At 40.0% G+C, this 16,614-nt stretch overlaps 1 long non-coding RNA gene across 1 annotated transcript; it reads right to left on the bottom strand.

Annotated features, from left to right (window-relative positions):
- Nucleotides 1–488: 488 nt before the first annotated feature.
- Nucleotides 489–4,890, bottom strand: LOC133364455 (uncharacterized). Its single transcript, XR_009757946.1, has 3 exons — nt 4,757–4,890; nt 1,865–2,052; nt 489–753 (listed from the first exon to the last, which is right to left on the bottom strand). It is a non-coding gene; the product is annotated as an uncharacterized LOC133364455 (long non-coding RNA).
- Between the last annotated feature and the right edge of the window lie 11,724 nt (nt 4,891–16,614).

The following is a 16,614-nucleotide window of genomic DNA, read 5'->3' as shown; positions in this document are numbered from 1 at the left end:
ATTATTTAAAGCGAGTACTATATGTTTGATTAAATTATCCCTCCCAGCAACACATCCAGGACCAAACTAGATGTGCTTAGGATCTCATGTTGTTTAAGGATAACCCTTTCCCATATGCTATTTTCCCATTTAAGTTACTGTCCATCACAATAAAACTTGCAGGCAACTGTAAGATATTGTGGGACAACAAAGGATGTAGCCTGCACCAACAAGAAGGAAGGGAGACAAGTAATCCAACCATTTTCTTCTGTTAAGTTCACCACTGCTACAAAGTGAATATCTTACAGGCAAACAGAACGGGGGGGCGGGGCTGGGGACTGGGGGATACCTCATATCTGCTCTTATTATGAAGCCAATCAATTATACCACTTGATTTCTTTTTTGAGAGAAGACAAGGAAAAGAGATGGCCATCAATGGAAAACAGACTTTTTAAAGGGTACACTATAAGCTCTTTATTTTATACACAACAAAATAAACAAACCATAGCTCAAATACAGACAGCCTTGTATCGATGTTGGTCTCACAGAGTAAAATCAATTTCCCCATGTGGTTCTCCATTGACACCTTTGTTCTTTCATTCACAATTTTTTAATAAATATAGAATATATCCATGGCAAGATTGGAAGTCTAAAGGCCTTTATAGGCTAAGGGATTTTTACAAAGATGACAGGAAGTTATCTGAGGAAGAAATTAGGGCAATCTTAAATGAAGTTGCTTTATGATGGTTTCAGTGGTGACAACTGGCAGCTTTTCTAACAAAGGAAGAAACAAAGATGCAAGCATTGAAAAAGCTATCAGCTTTTGAAATGATGGCAGTTAACACAACATCTGTAGCTAAAGGACAAATCTCTAACATTTATACACTATTAATAGGATCCAGATAATCGGAAATGGATCCAGATAATCAGTCTCATCCAAGAGTGTCTGGAGCTGGCCTGAAATCTAAACCTGCAACCAATAATCAGAATATCTTCTATTCTTCATTTGTATACTGACAGTTCTATCTCCAACCCCTCCTGAGCTGTTAGTTAAGGACTGCTCCCTCCTCCACCATGACAATTAAACCAATTCACTTGACCAGACAGAAGACTTCCCCCATCAAATATATTACAATGTACATGACAACATAAATTAAAGAACACATAACCCAATACCCGTTAAAACTTAATTTAAATAAACAGGTTTTCTTCACGAGAGGTAAGGATGAATTGGATCAATGGGAAAGGGAGAGGGATTCAACATTGCAGATATTGGGTTGGCCCCAAAGGAGAACAAACCAGTGAGGGAAAACACGAAAAGAATTCTCTTTTGGAGGGAGAAGATGCAAGATCCCAGCAGCTGCTGGTCCTCTGACCAGTTGGAACTTGATTGTGCTTGGAATTAGAATTTCTTTTTTCACTCTCTGAAGCAGGAATATGTTTTAGAAAGGATTCCTTGGTATGGTTAGATATCTTTATGCCTTAAGCATTAAGCACAGACCATAAATTAAAGGAGTGCTTAAACATTTCTATGTGCATACTAGGCATACTTTTTTTTAAAAAAAAAGCTGCATGTCTATTAGAGAGAGAAAATTAAAAATGCTAAAAATATGCTTGATTATGATCCAGTTCCATTATGCGGAATCAATTTCTTGCTCAAGTAATGCTTGCCAGCATGACCAACAAAAAAATAATCAGAGAGGAAAAATATGTATATTTCGTATTTTAAGTGGAGCTGTGTAATGATCAGGAAGACTGGCATCTTTTTGATTTAAAAATATATATTACAATATGAAAATAAACCTTAAAAATCTACCTGTATTTAATGATAAAATTTAAAGAATGATGCAAACTGAATTTGTTCCTTCTCCCATAAAAGTCATACCTATATGCACTTGTAAGAGGATCACTATGTTCCATGGATTACAGGACATCTATTTGTCAAGTCTCAGAAAGACTGTAGCTTAGTGCCTGGTAGAGCATACGTTTTGCTTGCAGAAGATCCCAGTTTCCATCTCTGGCATCTTTGGATAGGGCTGAGAAAGAATCCTGTGTGAAATCCTGAGAACCTACCTATTAGTGTAGAGAACAGTGAGCTAGATGTGCCAGCAGTATAAGCCTGTTTCCTAATATTTTTAAAGAACTGATCAACGTGTTGTTCAATAAATGAACAATGAATAAATAGCTGAACAAAAAACTGGCCAACCCATTCTTAACTGGTTAGCTCTTCCCTTCCCTGCAGTTCCTATGATGATTAGCTGCATGTTGTTTTTAAGTTTTTTCCTAAGCTTAAGAGGGGGGAAGTCCCTTGGGATCATGGGGGACAGAGTGGGAAAAAGGACACTAGACTGCAGAAAAATGTTAATCTTTATCTGGAACCCACACTTCTTCCTGCTGCTGAGTTGATTCATGGGTGGGTATGTTATTGGAGATTAGGCAGTGGGCCAGAAGAAGCTGGGGTGGAGTGGGGCCTCAGATTGCATGCTTCTGAACTAGAGATAGAAAACACACACACCATGTTTCTTGGAGACTATGCATACTTACCAGAGAACGTATATGTTGCCCAGAGAATGTACAAAATTCAGTTGAGATATGCACATTCCCCAAGGCCTGTTGGAGATTATGCAGACTGGCCAGAGAATGTACAAAATTCAAGTAAATAACATGCACGTTCTCCAAGGCCTGTGATGTATTTTGACCTGGAAAATGTGCACAGTCCCATCTTCATGGGCAAATTATGTGCACATTTTCCATTAGGCCTGGTGAATGTGTGCAATGGCTATCAACTTATATCCTCCTTATCATATATTTGACATGCCAAAATTAATGCCAAAACAGGTTTCTAAGAGGTTTACAAAATATAAAAGCCAGTTAAGCATTAATATCTCTGCTATCTTTTCGGCGCCTTTTGAAGACTTTTCTCTTTCAACAAGCCTTTTAGGTTGAGACATATCCCAGTCTGCATCTATGTTAGAATTGCTTTTTAATATGTTTTTTTAATAATATTTTTAACCCTTTTTTAAAGTTTTTTTTAAAATGTTTTTGACGCTGTTTTGTTTTAATGTATTTTAAGGTCTGTTTTTATGATGTTTTTAAGTGTTTTTAGCGCTTTGTTTGCTGCCCTGGGCTCCTGCTGGGGGGAAGGGCAGGATACAAATTAAGTAATAAATAACAAATAAATAAATAAATAAAAATACAAACATCCATAATTAAAATATGTGATAAAACAATCCCATTAAAACAACATAGTAAATAAAACAAGAGAATTGGTTCATTTTCAGCGGCCTATGCACTGACATTGAAGGGACAACTGAGCACAGACAATAGCCTCTATAAACCCGTGGCACTTTTAAACAGTGGCATTGTTTACTGGAGGTTTAAGCAAGACTAGCAGATGTAATAGGAATGGCACCACCAATGAGTTCTCTCCCTAAACAAAACAGAAGACTGTTATTGTTGTGTGCCATCACATGCCCTCCCAGAGGCCTGCTATTTACATGAATGCAGGTTCCCTCCAAATAGCAGAATGATTTAATTTTTCACCTGTTCACATTTTCTTGTTCAGATCCTACTTGGGGGTTTTCTGAATGGTTCTCTCATCTTTAATTTAGCTAACACCTGCCTTTTGTAGGGGTTGGGATTGGGGTTGCAGTCTTTGATGACTGACTTAACTCACCAGCTAGTCTCTTGCAAAGTGATTGGAGGATTGTAGCCCTTATCATGAAAAGACCAGCTCTGTCACCCTATGTTCAACCAAGCATCCTTGAATTCTCTCCCTGTCACCACTGAACATTTTTGTAGGTGCTACTCATTTGAATGATATAAAAACAAAACCACTGTAATTGGGTGCAAATCCATCTCTCTCTCTCTCTTTTGGTTTAGTGTCTTTTCATCAAAATCTTGTACAATCTTTTGTAAAGGAAAAAAAGAGAGGGAAACGAGGGCAATCTAAAGAGAACAAATCTATATATTCATATTATGAGTCACAGTGTGCTTAGATTCCCTAGACCAGATTACCTTAAATAACTCTGAGTAACAGTTGGGGACTTCTGGGGAGACTTTGAAGTGCTTATCTTGGAATGTCTCCAGCTGGCGTAACAAGAAATTAGATGCCCCATTTCAGAAGTATCTCACACAGCTATTATGAGTCAATTCACCTTCTAGTTTATAGGTTGTGTGAATGTCAAGAAGTCTGGCAAACATTTGTATCAAGATTAGCTAAGTGGAAAAAGGAGGAGGATTTGCTCCATTCTGGCTGCAAAAAAGGGTTGCAGAACAATAGAGAATGTCTGTTGTTGGCCATGCATTTGACTTTCCCCCCATTTACTTTCTTATTTTGGAGACTGAGGGCATGGCTTGTTGGCCAGAATTCTGAACAAGAACATTCTGCACTGCTACACTGTGCATGCAGATAAAGGTTGATTAGGCCCTGGGCTCCTGCTGGGAGGAAGGGCGGGATATAAATCAAATCAAATCAATCAATAAATAATAGGCATATGAAGCAAAAGAGAAATCCTTTTCATTTGTTGTTAATGCATGGTGTGTGTTTGTGTGTGTGTGGACATCAGGGCAACAGGCCCTACTCCCTGGTCTATGCACATTCATTGGCCTGGTTTGCATGACACTTTAAGCCAAACTATGATTTACCAGGACTGTGCAAACATGTGAGCTCCTGCTCCTTTGCTCCTTCCACTGCCGTTTGTCATCTGAACCCAGGCTTTAGGTTAAGCTCTTTCCTTGCTAACCATGAGCAGAAGCTAATGTTTATTGTGCTTACCTTATTTTCAGGGTGGTCAAGGAGGGTTTGTGACTAGTGTCCTTTCTACAAATCATCTCTCCAGTGGTCTGCACTCTGCAGCCTTGCTGGGTGCTTGCTTTTTCTGAAAACTCCATGACATTCTCAGCTGGGCTTTGTGTAAGTGCAAGAAGGCAAGGAGACTGCCTGCTGTGCTCTTGGCAGCTCTTCACTGCTATTTTTCTATTTTTAAAAGAGCTTTTAAAAATTGAGTTAAGAAATCAGTGAGTGCACCAGTCTCGAGCGTAGCCAGCTTCCTTGGCTTTGTATGCTTCAGTTAAAGCTCCTTCCATGGAAACGTGGACAGTCAGAGAGGCTGCAGAATGCTTGAGAAATGTTTAATGGAAGGAAAAGTTCTGGATGCAGCTGCACATTGGGACTGGATTGTTGGGTCATATGTCTGACCCATGGCAGGGAAGGGGCCTAGCTCCTGCCTGATCTCGCAAGAGTGCCTTGCCTCTCGCGAGGTCCTGCAGGATCTTGCAAAAGGGCAGCACTACAGCATTATAAAAGGCCAGGTGCCATGGCATCTCACCCTCTTTCGACTTCTTCACTGAGGTTGCCCAACCCACAGTAACTTTAGGAGCTCCCACTGAGGGTTTAAACAGTCGTCGGCTGACAGGGCCAGAAATGATTTTTTCCTCACAACTGGGTGGTTTTTGCCTTTCTCTCAGTGAAAACGTTTTTTAGGTGTTCTTTATTTTGTCACAACTCTGTGGAAATTGCACTGAGCAGGATTCATAACATAAGGTGGACCCACATACAGGGTTTGAGGGGGCACCATATGGCCTGACCTCAGGGGGCTAGATCTGAAGTCATGTGTCTCCAGTGCCAGCAGGAGTCCAGATGCCTGGCATGCATCTCACTGAGTCCTTTTGTGCTGACCAGGATGCTCCTCAGTAGGTATGCTGAGGCAGTTATCAGACAACAGTTGTATTGTTTGAAGGGATAGTGATCCTGCACCCCGTGTCATGCTAAACAAGCTTACCTGCTGTAATTAATAAAAATGTGGCCTGCTTAACCCACACCAGTTTTCTCGTCTGTTTGTGTGCATACCTCATCCAGAGGAGCAGCATAATGTGCATACCCCCCCCAAAAAACACCACTCGTACCCACCTTCCAGTGATAAAGTACACTCACACCCAGAAATTTTCTGAAGAAGAAATTCAAAACAAAATGGAAGGTGCTCTGCAAATGAAGGAGAAAAACAGAAGCTTCTTTTGCAGGGGGAATTTTTTTTCAAAAGTGGAGGAGTAGATGGTACATTACCCCAGTAATAATTTTATTATTATCAGTAAAATAAATAAAAACTACCCATCTATTTGCTGCAAATGCCAGGAAGTAAGTAAGTGTGTATGTACATGTGTGTGATTTTTTTCACATGTGGTGGGAATGTGCAGTGACAAATTCTGGATATTAACAAGACTCAAATGTCAGCCATGTTAAAGCAGGGGCAGGGAAACTTTTTCAGTCTGAGGGCCACATTTCCTTCTGAGTAACCTTCTGGGGGCCACATGGTGGTGGTGGGCATGGCCAGAGGCAAAAGTGGGCAGAGTGACAGATTATGAATTTGATCAAAAATGAACAGTAGGCGAGTTTCTTCGCACTCCCACACCCCTCTCTGTCCTCCATCCAGGCAAGCCAGAGGCATGATCAGACTCCAAGGACTGATTCCAGCCAGGCAAAAATAGTCACGCAATGATACCAACTGTTAATGAATGGAGACAGAAAATGTGGGAGTTTGCTTCAATGGCCAGGCTAACTCATTATCTCTGATCGATGTAGGGTGTATACACACGGTAGCTTAAGTGGATTTGATGCATTCTATGTAAGCATGTTTTCCTCGTCATCCACACAATGATGTTTCTTATCCTAGTGGCAGCCTGCACCTTTCCTCCAATTAATTCACATTTTCCCAATCTTCAGATAAGGGGGAAAAATCCAACATAAAATTGCAGGTTACCTGGGTGAGGATGCACTGAAGCACATTGTGTGGGTGGCGATAGTGTTGCTGGCTGTCATCTATTGCTGCACCCCCTACTTCTATTTGCTTATTACCTGAGCACAACCTAGCCATTTCCTCCCCCATCAGTCCAAAGGAAAGGCTGCTGCAGCATGCCTATTTCCCCTGGGTGTTGTTGAAGGTATGTTCACAGTATTTTTAAATTTCAAACAGCTGTTTTTGCACAGAACTGCTCTTGTGCAAAACAGCTGTATTAAACCTAAATCTAAAACTGGCCCTTCCAGGTACAAAAAACTAGGAGAATAAGGGGGAAGGAAAAAACAGTCTAGGGCAGAGCTATCCAATTCAGGGGTAGCCGGTGGGAGAGGGGGCCGACGGAGGAGGAGCTGGCGGGAAGCTCTGCAGCACCCACTTGCTGCTTGGGAGCCGCCGGCCTGACTGAATGCAGGCTTTGTCGGGAGTTGCAGGTGGGAGCCGGAACAAAAGAGCCGGCTCCCATGAACAGGCCTACTGGGGAGTCAGCGTTCCCCATAGACCACCATTGGAATAATTTTGCTGCACAGGCCGTTTTGCTGGCAGAACTTCAAGCCAGATCAGGACCTGCGGGAGTGCTCTGAGGAGGACTTGGATGCTGCGTTCATAGCTCCTCATCTGCCACGCCCCTGGAAAATTGTCAGCTTCTGCTGGCTGTCCCTCCACCAGACTGGCCATCCCCAGCAGACCCCCAGTGGACCCCCAGCAGCACTGGCAGGCTCCTGGTGCTGGTTTGGCTCAGCCAGGACAGAGGGCTTCTGCTGGCAGAGCCCAGCACTGCAGGGAGCCTGCTAGCTTAGCCAGGGGTCCACCACATCCAACTCCTCCCAGCCTGGCATAAAGTCAAGTTGGATTGCTCCCCAAATCCTTCTCTCCCAAATTGCTCTCCCAGGCCATCATTGGCTGTATGTGCTTCTGTGCGAAAGGTGTTCTTCTGTGAGCCACACCATGGCTTTCTGTGTTGAGCAGGAGGGTCTGGAGGTCAGAGATGCCGGTGCCTTCACCTCCCTGGCTGTTGTTTTCTCTGGCAAGGTGCTTGTTGGTGGACACACAAATATAATTTTATTTTTGAAACTGCTGTTTTACATTAAAACAGTAAATAAAAAACACACACATGCATTTAAAAAAAAGGATTGATGGTAGTTTTGCACACTGTGAAACATGATTGAAACAGCAGCTTTGGGGAAAGTTCGTTACTGTACTGTTCTATGCACAAAACCTTTTTTTTATGAATACAGATAAAATATCTGGGTGCATGTCCACAATGGTCCTCAAATCAAATCAATCCTCAGGTTTCTGGAACTTCTGCAGGGTGTGGACGTAGAAACTGAGGGGAGGAGACAACAATAACACAATTTGAATACTTCTTGTCAAGCACTGTCCACTGCTGTGGAAGAGAAACATCAAGATAGATGAAACCACTCATTGTGTGGACAAAAGGGCGGTAAAGCACCCATGGATAAAATTGGATCTGTGAGACCCACATACATATTAATGCCCTGGTATGTACACAGCTCTCAAGAGGGAAGATGATGAGAAAATAAATTTGCAACAAATTGGCAGCCATTTCTTAAATATGGCAAGGATTTAGGGCGAATAAAGATATATTGAGGTTTTATATTGTGTTATAGTCAGGTTTGTCAAGGATGGTTAAATTATTATTTAATCAAAGGTTATGATGATATAGACTCTTGTCTCCTCTTACCTTTTTTCACTTCAGTTAACTCCTTTTGAAAGAAAATGTAATATTGTAATATTGTATTTAATTTTTGCAAACATTTTGTAACTGTAAATCTATTTAAATTTGGATTTATTTATTCCTCCCCCCCCCGTTAAAAAGATTGTTGGCAGGGAGAAGAAACTGGAGGATGGCACTGTCCCAGTTACAATTCTTGGATAGCTCTGGTGGAATGACTGCTTTGACTACCATCAGATTTGCCGATGTTTACTTTTGTAATTTCACCCCCTGCTCTCCCAACCCACCTAGACTTTCCTTTGGAAAAGCTAGAAGCACAGTAAGTGGCTTGAGGGTATACAAATGTGCTAATAGTCAGAACATGCCTTTCTGATTTCTAAGCAGATGTTGGATATCAACCTTTCAAGCTCAAATTCATGCTGGAAGTGAGAGAAGGAAGAGAGATGCTTTAACATTCCTTATTTTTAGCACATCTGAGAAGCTAATTAAGACTTTGCTGCAGAGGGTCATTGCTTCATTAAGGACATATAGTGGGATTACTTCGATTAGAGTGGAGTCCTTTTTCTTCTTCTTGACTACTAAGCCACATTGATTGGGTTGCACAAAGAAGGACAGATACTTGCAGAAACACTTGAGATTTTATCTTTAAACCTGAATGGCTTACACCTTCTGTTTTGACTGTGTCGATGGGATGTGCACTGTGCTTTTCTGGATCACATGTCACTGAGCAGATTTTGCTAGAAGAATGAGCAAAAAGGCAAGGGCACACTATTCAGTTAAAAGATCAAGCTACATTAGAATATTGCTTTAAATGCAGCCCCTGTTCTGTTGATGTGGGGGGATGGAAAGAATATCACACTGAATGGTAGGTCATAATATGTGAGCATGAAATTTTGGGAGTAACACATCCCTAGTTCTAAGTTGTGACTCAGTCACAAACCTCAGGAGATTACATTTTTACCCCGCCTTTCTTTTCATCATAGAAACCCAAGGCAGCTTACATATGGTTTCCAGGCTGTCTCCCATCCAGGCACTGACCAGACCTGACTCTGCTTAGCTTCAGCAGGGTACTGGCTTCATGTGCTTTCAGACCATAGCCTGAGACTAGCCTGAGCTTAGAAGAAAATCTGTTGATAGACTCCTTAGTTTGAATCTCAAGAATGTAGGCCAGCTGAATGAACGTCTCGAGCCTTAAGGTAAACCCACCCGATAACCTGCACAGAACTTCATGCTGTCCATGGATGCTTGCTTAATGTACTAACATGCCCACCTAAAACCTGTTGTCCACAGCCAGAATGTTAAGCTCCAGGCTGAATATGGCCTCTTTAAATCCTGACCACTTCCCACTCAATGCGGTTCTTAAAACTACCATTGGGACATGTGCCTGATTACAAACCTTTAGTTAGGCTCTGTTGCTCAATGTAACAAATTGTTTTCTTCGTTTGGGGGCTTTCTAAGGTCTGATGAAGCTTTATATTTGACCAGAAATAACAGCTCCATTTAGTCTTTGTATACTGAATGCAGAGAGCACCCTTGACTCTGAATATTCGTATGAACATCTGCATAGAGTTTATGTCAAGGATTGCTAAACTGTCACCTGTAGGCACCATGGAGCCTGAGAACACTTTCCTTGGTGCCCCAAGATAGTCAGGGCCAGCTTGGCACCTGGGGGCTCCAGGTTGGAGACCCGCAGATTATACTGCCGAACTCCATATTTGCTCAGCTAGTTGTTACCCACCAGCCATCTGGAGCTGATGATGGCCACTTCCTTCTCCCATGCCGGGGCTTTTCTGAATGTATATATGTGTGGATTGTTCAAGTATGCTTTCTCTGTGTGTGATTGAAAGAGATACACTTGGCTAACTAAGATAGCCTATGGAGAAAAGTGATCTTGTATCTATATATTAAGGGACAGGTTTGATGTATATTATATACTTATAGCTGATCAGCGACAAATTGGAAGTCAACTATTTTATTTTTATTTTTTTTGTTGTATTGTTATGTTTTTTGACTTTGTTTTGTTTGTCTTTTGAAAAATTTGAATAAAAATTATTATTTTTTTTAAAAAAAGAAAGAGATACACTTGGGCAGAGAGAGAGGAAGAGATGAATGTGTGCCCACAGCACTTTCTCAAAATCTAAAATGGAGCCACTGGTCCAAAAAGGTTGGCAACTCCTGGTCTGTGTTCGTACAGCTGTACGCATAGCACTCTCCTCACATTATTGGCAACTCTAAAAAAAAACAGGATTCCCAATAGAGCAGGGACAGAATGTTCTGTCAATTTCAGTTCTCTCCATTTCTCATTTTTCCAATCTGGAATTCAGTTCTCCACATTATTGTAGCAATTTGCAATTTTTTTTTAAAAAAACAGCCTCATGAAAATTTTCCACCATTTTAGTGCTAATTTCTCCTAATAAACGCATTTTTGTAGGCTGTTTTGACAAATGTACACAAGTTTGCAAGCGATGTCTCCCAATATAATGCATTTTCGTATGTTATTTTCACTCATGTGTTCATTTGAATGCACACTTTCTCCTAACGTATACATTTTGATAAACCATGTTTTGGTTGGTGAACTGCACTGAAAAATTAGAATAAGTGCGATTTTTTTTTTTATCATTAATTTTTATTCAAATTTTCAAAGACAGGAAACAAAACAAAACAAAAACAATTAAACAATAAAATAAAATGTTGACTTCCGATTTGTCGCAGATCAGTTATAGGTCTACAATATATAACAATCCTATCTCTAAAATTATATTATAAAATCACTTTCCTCCAGTAGTTATCTTAATTAATCATCAAATCTCATAAACATTATTTTATTCTTTCCACAAAAAGTCAAAGAGAGGTTTCAATTCCTTGAGAGATATATCTTTCAATTTTTCTCCAAATAAACATGTCGCTTAATCCATCTGATTCAAATCTGTTAGGCCCAATAATTTCAATAGCCATTCTTCCATTATCTATGTTAATTCCATCTTCCATCTTCAATAATCCTGTTAAGTCCAGTAATTTCAATAGCCATTCTTCCATTGTCAGTATCCCATAATAATTTTGTTGTCATAGCCATAGTCCAAGTAAACAAATCAATTAATCCATCTCGTCAAATCTGTTAAGTCCAATAATCTTCCATTATCAATATTAATTCCATCTTCCATCTTCAATAGTCCTGTTAAATCCAGTGGTTTCAGTATCCATTCATCCATTATCAGTATCCCATGATGATCTTGCTGTCATAGCCATAGTCATATAACAAGAGTCTGATGGGAATTTCCCCCATCACAAATATGTCCTTGCCATCAATTCTGAATATGTTGTTGAAATATTGTTGTAAAGTCACATCTCTGCTCTGGGTGCATCTCTGCTCTGTCACATATTTGTAGTTAATTCCATAAATTTTTTCTATGTCAAGCCCCATCACATCATTCCAGTCAAGAAATCTGAATATGTTGCTGAAATATTGCTGCAAAGTCATATCTCTGTTCTTCTTTTTTACAAAATGCACTGGCTCATCTCTTAAGAGTTTCTCCACTGTCACATATCTGTAACCAACTCCATAGATTTTTTCTATGTCAGACTCCATCACATCATTCCAATCCAGAAAATTATCCAAAACATTGATAACTTTACCACCAAAATCTTCATTAATTTCTTCAGAGGCAACGTTGAATTCCAAACAGTAAACTTTATTTCTAACATCCATAAACTCCAAATCTTTTTCCAGTTTCACATTTGTTCCACTCTCCATGTCTTGTAGCTTCCCTATCCCATCAAACTCCTCTCTCACAGAATCCACTATTTCTTTAAACTCCTGCTTCATTTTATTAAATTCAATTTTCATCTCCTGTCTACCCTGTCTCAGGGTTTGTTTCGTTATCTCAATCTCACCCATTATTTTCTGAAACATAAATTCTTCCATGGTCTCAATCACTTTCCTGGTTGTCATTCTTAAAGCCACAAAGACAAAAATTATTTCAGCCACAATTGGGTTAATATTCCAGGCTCTTATATCAGTGTAGACAGTACAGCCTGCCTTATCTCTATGTATTCAGGAATACAAAACAAACTTAGTTCCCAACATCAAAACAATTAGTGGCGTCGTGAACAAGCAGATTCGTCAAAATGAAATAGATAAAAAAAAAATAAAAAAAATTTTTTTTCCCCTCCTCGAAATAGAAATCCCTCTTCCGTTAGTATCTTTAGAATGCACCTCCAGGACAGCTTTTTGCGATAAAAACAAAGATAAGCTTTTTCGATTTCTTTCCTCCTTAATTTCGTTAGTGAAAGAGAAAAGCCATAACTCACCTAGAAGTTCTTCACAGCTGATTCATTGACAAATCTCTTTTTTGTTACACCAATTTAAACCAAGTGAAAAAAGAAAATAGAAAGAAGGATGCTTATCTACCTGTTGAAGTCCGTTTTTCTTTAAAGAAAAGATAAACGTGTCGCTGTAATCAGCTAGAGCTTGATGAAAGTCCGTCCGGCATTGCAGTTTGAACCTTCTCTCATAAATAAATGAAATCCAGTCCTCCCCACAAAAACAGGCTTTGTGGTTAATCTCTACGTTTTTCCCTGACCGGGAGAAAATCTTTACCAGTCAAAAAGAGCATGGTGACTGATTTTTAAGCTGAAAAAGCTTCTTCTGAGATGAGAGCTCAGACTCAGAGGCAGCACAGGCAAAGCAACCCTTCCCAGAAGTCAATAAGTGCGAATTTTGAAGGATGGCTGTGTTTTGGTTCTCATGTTGTTTTGGAAAGTGCAAATTAATAGATTCGCTTCAGATGTGAACTGAATAAAATTTCTTGCTCATTCCTACGATAGGGTAGGTCAAGGGTGTGGCTTACCACAATTGTTTCCATTCCCTCTTCTTCATGTATTCATTGGGTTGTATTCAGCTAAGTCCTACTTAGAGCAGATCCACTGGAATTAATGAACTTAAGTTAGTCATATCTGTTAACATCATTGGATCTACTGTGATTAAAACTAGCATTTAATATCACCTGGTGAATATCTGGAAGGGGCTCCTGTTTCTTTCTCTGGGTTCTCCCTTCAGCCTCAACTATTGGCCACAGAGAACCACAGATGACCATTGGCTTTCTGCCCATGATCCCAGCTAAGCCAAGCGTCAGGGATTGTGTCCAGTATCTACAGGGCCCAGGCATCCTAAACAAGAGCAAAAGTAAGAGTGTGCTTCGCAAAGTTTGCTTATGTTAACAATGGTCAGTAAAAGGCCCCATATGCACTATACATTTGAAAGAGAGGTACAATTCCCAGATTTCCGTGGGGAGAAGGACTGACTGTTAACCCACTCTGAGAACTGTAGCTCTGTGGGGAGAACAGGGACCTCTTAACAACTTTCAGCACCCTTAACAAAATACAGTTCCCAGGATTCTTTGGAGGAAACCATGATTGCTTAAAGTGATATGATACAGCTTTAAATGCATAGTGCAGTTGAGGCCAAAAGAGTGAGCTGCAAATCAGGAAATCCCTGATTTGAATCTCACCTCTGCCATAAACTCCATAAATAAATAGAAATATGTGACTTCTACTCAGAGTGGATCCATTGATTTCAATGGGCTTCAGTAATTTAACTACTTAGAAATGACAAAGGTTGGATACCATCCACCATTTTTATATCATCTTTGACCCTAACAAGGCCCCTCTGAACTGTTTTACAATATTAGCAAGGCAAGCCGCTCTCCCACCCTCAGGGCCCCCCATCTTCAATACGGAGGATAATAATGCTGACTTCCTAGACAGGATGATTGTGAAGATTGCAACACAAGATAGTCAACTTGGAGCTCTTGGAGTGAAATCGCTACACAAATGTCAATTATTATTCATCATGATTATTCAGCATCATTGCTCTTTCTTGCCTTGCACCCATTCATCAATAGCTTGTCTTAGCAAAGCTTAGTGATCATTGATTTCTACCTTTGCTGAGTTGTGTGAGCAGAGGATGCATAGATTTTTGGTTATAGAGAAGAATACTGATTGCTGAAGTCCTTCATGATGAGTCATAAGCTGTTTCTAGAAATGATTTTACTGTAGACTAATTTTGATGTCACAGCAAATAACACAATATATTGAAAGCGACAGCATCTGTTATTGCACTGTTACCCTGAAATCAGCAAAGGATTTGTAGCAATGACCTAAAAAGAGATAAAACACACAGATTCTATGCTTTTCTCTGGGGTCTGGGTAAAAGTTGGGTTCAGTAGAATTAAAATGGTTCCACTTGAATTTGCATGGGTTTACAGTCCCCCCCACCAACCACTATCAAATTAAAACATTCAGTGATATACTGCACAGAAAAAACAGCAAATCTGGTGCTCCTCAGCACCATGGATCTGGCAAAGATGCTCCTTGGTCTTTTTTGAATTGTACACAGAATAACACCCCCCAAATCACAGAACACATTTGAATTATGACGATCCCCAAGGATCTGTGCCTCGGATCCATGTTTTTTCACCATGGCAGCACTGGAAAGCAGTACAGGCATGCTTTTTATGGTGCAGCCAAAATAGAGATATGATCTATGAGTTGCTGGCGGCTTGTGTGGGTGAGGGGAGGACCCATGGAAATGCAACTTCAAGAAGATTCAGTTTACTCAAAAAGATTCCATCCCTCCTTTGTTCTCACTATGCCTGCTTTCTTCCGCTTGATCTCCCCACTAGCTGTTTTCCTCTCCCCAAACTCCCAGATTGTTCTCTTTGCCTCCTACCCTCTCAGTCCACTACACTTTCTTTTCAGCTGCTCAGGTACAATGCTCTTTCCCACCTACTTTTTGTCTACTATGTGCTTCTCAAGGCTCTGACTGGCAGTTTGGAGTCCAGTAACATCTAGAGGGCCACAGGTTCCTCACTTCTGTTGTACATTGTGGTATGTATGTTTCTTCATTTTCAGTTGCCGACTGCTTGCAAAAATTGGGCAGAGTATCACACAGGAGAAAGACATTGGACATAATCCGTTAAACTGGTGTGTGTGTTCCTAGCTTATTAACATTACTGGAGGAGACAGAACCCTCACTCCTAGCATTATAGCAACCTACCCCCCCCCCACATACTTGAGATAATGAAGTGGGAAGGCTGAATTATCCTATTTTAATTTAATGGTATGTTTTTTTAGTTTCATTAATGATAATGAATGAAGGCGTTGAATTATGATCTACTGCATTTGTGATAAAATAAAAATTCTTGGTCTAAATTCTATCTCACTGATATTGCAATAAATCTTTGACTTTTTATCTTATTAGGGAGAACTCTAGGTTACCTATGCTACAGAGTTTGTGGGAACTGACAACATATAATAATAATTTATAATCCTATCTTATTAAGAAAATATATTCTTACATTACGATCAAAGGACATAGGGTGTATGTCAAAGGTTAATGCACAAAGTAACAACTTCTGGAAATGTTGGCTGGAAAAAGAAAAGAATAATGCATTAGGAGCTAACATTACTTTATATAGATGAGTTTTAAGCTAAGCTTCAGAAGAAATTATTTTCCTGTGGGAACTAAAACCATACTTTAAAATCGTTTCAGGTCACTTCTTTCATTTGACATCTGCTACTAGTGATATTTATGAATTCACAGGGACAGACAGAAGTAACCTCCTGATGGCCTGCTCATTTAAATGTCAGCTACCTAAAAAAGAAATAAGATCAAGCCCAGCTTAGTTTTCTTTTCAAAGTGGTCCAATGTTTTATGGGCAAAATTAAGGTTGGTGTGGCTTCTAGATAAAGGGGAGCCAAATATCCCACACACACACTTTCACAGGATTGTAATGCCAGTACCTACCCCCACCAGCCTCTTGACTGCTAGATTCATTCATTCATTCATCATTTTATTTGTATGCCGCCTTTCCACAAAAGATTGTGCTCAAAGCAGCTTACAACAAGGTGAACAGAAATAACATCTCAAAAACAATTGCAAAAACAATTTCCTAACAACAAAAAATAATAAAACAGTAATATAACAGCAAACAAAAAGGTTTCAATATTATGAATATAGCAACATTACATCTCTTGGTAGGCAATGTTACATTTTCTGGCAATAGCAAAAATATGAAGAGAATTTTGACAGTTTCACTTGGCTCCTAGAAAACACCTAGAAATGCCAGAGTCCCAGTCCGGCAGCAACTT

Source organism: Rhineura floridana, chromosome 9 (genome assembly GCF_030035675.1).
Source record: "Rhineura floridana isolate rRhiFlo1 chromosome 9, rRhiFlo1.hap2, whole genome shotgun sequence".
Lineage (NCBI taxonomy): Eukaryota > Metazoa > Chordata > Lepidosauria > Squamata > Rhineuridae > Rhineura > Rhineura floridana.
Note: the sequence above shows the minus strand (reverse complement) of the source record. Positions and strands in the feature narration are given on the sequence as shown.